Below are 5,592 nucleotides of genomic sequence, written 5' to 3' on the forward strand. Positions count from 1 at the left end.
TGCCTCCGTGTGGGCTCTAATCTCTCTGATTTTATCCTCATGGTTTCTTCACGAGATATATGTAGGAGGGAGGTATCTTCTCGAAACTTCAACAAAAGCCAGTACCGAGCTACTGAGCGTCTCTCTTGCAGAGTCTTGCACTCAATCCTCCCACCAGCCCCAAGAACCAGCTATGAAGTGTACCCCCTTTGTCAAACGATACCTTCTCAGACTAGAACATAACCACATCCTCATCAGGGCTTTGATTTTCTATCATCATGCCCCGAATTGAGGGACATCCTACCCCAGATCTGTCCCACTCCTCATAAAGTGGTGTTCCATTGCCCACCCAACCTCCACCAACATCACACCACTGTCAAAGACCAAAGTGCAAGACTTGCCCAATCCACGCACTCAGCTCTTCCCACTCATCTTGTCATAGACTTATTCTACCCCCTCAGAGGCTGGGCCACCTGTGATGAAGCAGTAATGTCACATACCAGCAATACTGAAATCATTGCACAGCTTTTTATATTGGTATGATTACCAACCAGCTGTCCACTGGGATGATTGATCACTGCCAAACTGTGACCAAGAGCAAAGTGGACCAACCTGTAACACAACATGCAGCTCATCATAACAAGCTTTATTTAATAGGCTGCTTCAGAACCTGGGCCATCTGGATCCCTTTCTTCTGTCATCAGCTTTACTGAAATGCACAGATGGGAATTATTCGTACACCACTGTCTCTGCTCCTGAAATCACCCCAATCTCAACTTTAACGTAACCTAATGTACCCACATCCTCCATCCAACAGTTTCTAACCCTACTGTCCTTGTCACCTCCTCCAAATTCATGCTCCCTTAATTCTCACTACCAGTATGCACAGCTGTCTGCCAACACACCCACTAGTCTTTTCCAATTCTCTGCTACCCTCCTTTACTGTTCCCATCGTCCCTCCCCCACAGCCTTCTGACACTGGTCCTGGCAGCCTTATCCTGCCACCATCTACACTCCTGGAAATTGAAATAAGAACACCGTGAATTCATTGTCCCAGGAAGGGGAAACTTTATTGACACATTCCTGGGGTCAGATACATCACATGATCACACTGTCAGAACCACAGGCACATAGACACAGGCAACAGAGCATGCACAATGTCGGCACTAGTACAGTGTATATCCACCTTTCGCAGCAATGCAGGCTGCTATTCTCCCATGGAGACGATCGTAGAGATGCTGGATGTAGTCCTGTGGAACGGCTTGCCACGCCATTTCCACCTGGCGCCTCAGTTGGACCAGCGTTCATGCTGGACGTGCAGACCGCATGAGACGACGCTTCATCCAGTCCCAAACATGCTCAATGGGGGACAGATCCGGAGATCTTGCTGGCCAGGGTAGTTGACTTACACCTTCTAGAGCACGTTGGGTGGCACGGGATACATGCGGACGTGCATTGTCCTGTTGGAACAGCAAGTTCCCTTGCAGGTCTAGGAATGGTAGAACGATGGGTTTGATGACGGTTTGGATGTACCGTGCACTATTCAGTGTCCCCTCGACGATCACCAGTGGTGTACGGCCAGTGTAGGAGATCGCTCCCCACACCATGATGCCGGGTGTTGGCCCTGTGTGCCTCGGTCGTATGCAGTCCTGATTGTGGCGCTCACCTGCACGGCGCCAAACACGCATACGACCATCATTGGCACCAAGGCAGAAGCGACTCTCATCGCTGAAGACGACACGTCTCCATTCGTCCCTCCATTCACGCCTGTCGCGACACCACTGGAGGCGGGCTGCACGATGTTGGGGCGTGAGCGGAAGACGGCCTAACGGTGTGCGGGACCGTAGCCCAGCTTCATGGAGACGGTTGCGAATGGTCCTCGCCGATACCCCAGGAGCAACAGTGTCCCTAATTTGCTGGGAAGTGGCGGTGCGGTCCCCTACGGCACTGCGTAGGATCCTACGGTCTTGGCGTGCATCCGTGCGTCGCTGCGATCCGGTCCCAGGTCGATGGGCACGTGTACCTTCCGCCGACCACTGGCGACAACATCGATGTACTGTGGAGACCTCACGCCCCACGTGTTGAGCAATTCGGCGGTACGTCCACCCGGCCTCCCGCATGCCCACTATACGCCCTCGCTCAAAGTCCGTCAACTGCACATACGGTTCACGTCCATGCTGTTGCGGCATGCTACCAGTGTTAAAGACTGCGATGGAGCTCCGTATGCCACGGCAAACTGACTGACACTGACGGCGGCGGTGCACAAATGCTGCGCAGCTAGCGCCATTCGACGGCCAACACCGCGGTTCCTGGTGTGTCCGCTGTGCCGTGCGTGTGATCATTGCTTGTACAGCCCTCTCGCAGTGTCCGGAGCAAGTATGGTGGGTCTGACACACCGGTGTCAATGTGTTCTTTTTCCCATTTCCAGGAGTGTATCTAGCCCCAGCACACTCTGCCAGGCAGCACTGACTTCTCTTCCCCTATACTATCCCTGCTAATCCTGACCCTTTAACATTTCATCCCAGATTTCTTCTTCCATTCAATGTATCACAGTGGCATTTGGTTGGAGCATTGGTATGTGAGGTGTGGCTGCTTGTATGAAAATATTTGTGTTTTCATTGTTGAAGCGCATTCTGGCAGAAATCTCAAACCTGTAACAGTCTTTTCATTGTGCCTGTCTGCAACTCAATGTGTCATCTTCATTGTGAGTAGCAATCTATCATTTTCATAATGCTGTTGATATTCCAGTCTGGACTTCCCCATGTTTGATTTCATAAATTATATCCTCACACATTACTAGTTCTCTTTTGAGTGTCAGATACACAGACAAATCCAAGGCCTCAGCCAAGGACACCCGATGGCACCATCTTATGCCATTGTGTTTATGAGACAAGTAGGTAAACCTTTTCTAGCCTCCCAAGATCCCAAGCCCTTTGTCTGGTTCAGGCTGGTTGATGATATCTTCATGACATGGAGTCAGGACCCTCCCCATATCTCCAAAACCTTAACCCCACCCTTTCACCTAATTGTTCTCAGCCCAACTTACCACCTCCATGGGTGGCTCATCCCTTCTCTGATGGATCCATTCATATCTCTGTCCACATCACATCCACTGATCACCAACAATACTTGCACTCTGACAACTGTTACTCCTTCCACACCAAAAACTAGCCCCCATTCAACTTGCTCACCTGTGGACAGAGTATCTGAAGTGACAAGAGAAGTCTCTTGCCCAGTATGCTGAAGGTCTCACAGAGGCCTTCACAGAAAGACACCACGCCAAAACATAGTCTGCAAACAGATTTCCAGTGCCATATCCTCACACATCTCTTATCTTCCCACCACCCCTCATTGTCCAATATCCCTCCGTACTGGGTCATCTGAAACATGTCCTTCGCCAGGGTTGTTGTTGTTGTTGTTTTTGGGGAAGGAGACCAGACAGCAATGTCATCGGTCTCATCGGATTAGGGAAGGACAGGGAAGGGAGCTGGCCATGCCCTTTCAAAGGAACCATCCCAGCATTTGCCCAGAGCGATTTAGGGAAATCACGGAAAACCTAAATCAGGATGGCTGGACGTGGGATTGAACCATCGTCCTCCCGAATGTGAGTCCAGTGTCCCTTTGCCAGGCCTTTGACTATCATCATGCCCAGAAATTAAGGAAATCCTACCCACCATCCTCATCACCCCTCCTAAAGTGGTATTCCACTGCCCATCCAACCTACACAAAATCCTGGTCCATCCCTATACCACTCCCTTCAGTGGTTATATTCCTGTGGAAGCCCCAGGAGCAATGCCTAACCAATTCACCCACCCAGAACATCATAATGCAACCATGTCACAGACTTATGATATCATGTAACTGGCAGGGCCACCTGTGAAAGGGGCCATGTCATCTACCAGTTCTGCTGCAATTTCTGCATAGCAATTTATGTGAGCATGACTACCAACCAGTGGTCCACCAGAATGCATGGTCACAACCAAACTGTGGCCAAAGAACAGGGTTGACCACCTAGTGATGCAATACACACCTGGGCACTACATGCTAGAGATCCATGGCTACATCACAACTCATGCTGTTTGCAACTTTCCCCAAAGCACTAGGTTTTCTGAGCTATGTGGGTGGGAGTTATCCTTGCAACACAACCTATACTCCCGTTATCTTCTTGGCCTCAATCTCTGCTAAGCCACTACGCCTACCTGCTCTATCCAACAGTCTCCCCTTCCTCTGACCTGTCATCTCCACCCATTCCACACCTTCACATTATTATCATTGTGCCCCATACGAACTCACCAGATCTGGTATTACAATCCTTTTCTGTACACCTGCTAACCACGCCCTGCATTCCTATTCTGCATACCAGCTGTCTCCCTCCAAGACACAGCCTGCCCTTCCCCAACCTCACCTCCTGCTTCCTACTCCACATGACACAACCCCTCACCCCAGTCCACTAGCCATACTGAAACCTCAGTGTGTGTGTGTGTGTGTGTGTGTGTGTGTGTGTGTGTTCTCTAGTTTGTTAAAGGATTTTTCTAAAAGCTAGCAAGTTTTCACCCTTTTTTGTGTGTCTGTCAATGACACAACGCTTCTACTACTCAGTGAACGGTCTTGTTTACTCCAGAATTTTACTTACCATGCAAAAGAAGATCTATTCATGTGTACAGCTGTGTACTGTGAACTTTATCTCAAACTTGTATGAATAAAGAAAATAAATTTTAAATCATTATCTTGTTTTTGTTGTACATTCTTGACATATTTTTTTGCAAATAAAATGAGGTGTAGAAAAACTATTGGAAAAACTCATGTGACCATGCAATGTATAAAGACAGTGTTTTATGTGAACAATTACAAAAAATAGTTTAAAAAACAAAGACAATAATCACATATTTAAAAAAATAAACAATATCATTGTACTGATAAGTGTTCAAGTGCGGTCTACCACCAATTTATATATGTAATGGTTCTCTCTTTCACTCTCTCCCAGTTGTCTTTTGAAGCATTATTATGTACACTGCTTATCCAGGTCTGTAATGTAATGTAGTGTAATTTACTGAAGTGCTGTTGAACAGATAATAAGTTAAAGTGTGAGTTGAGTCTCATTTGTAGAAGTGTTAAACCTATGGCAAATAATCCCAGTTTTCAGAATTGTAGCATTGTCCAGCAGAGAGAAAACAGTATTGCTGCAGACTGCAGTCTGTCACCATTATGCAGCACATCTAAAATTTACATTATTATTTTACAGGTGGATTACTATCAGCGACAATTATTTACCAATTTTTTTCTAGCAAAGTTGGAGATCTGAAACAGGCAGTTTAATGATGAGCTTTCCAGTCATTGTAAGGATTAAATGTTTTTGTAAATCATATATGTATGCCTGACCTATCCAATATCATTATAAAAGTAATCCACAGATGAAAAATATATTTTCCCCCACAGCCACACAATTTATGATATTGAACAAAGGGTAAATGTAGATCATTGACACAGATACAAAGGAATAATAAAGTTCATGTTGGTATTGAAAGACTGTACCATAATTTTTATAAATAGCAATCCAAAACCCATTTTCAGTTATGGGAAAAGGATTACCGCCCAAAAAAATAAAGACACAAT

Source organism: Schistocerca cancellata, chromosome 1 (assembly GCF_023864275.1).
Source record: "Schistocerca cancellata isolate TAMUIC-IGC-003103 chromosome 1, iqSchCanc2.1, whole genome shotgun sequence".
NCBI classification, from domain to species: domain Eukaryota; kingdom Metazoa; phylum Arthropoda; class Insecta; order Orthoptera; family Acrididae; genus Schistocerca; species Schistocerca cancellata.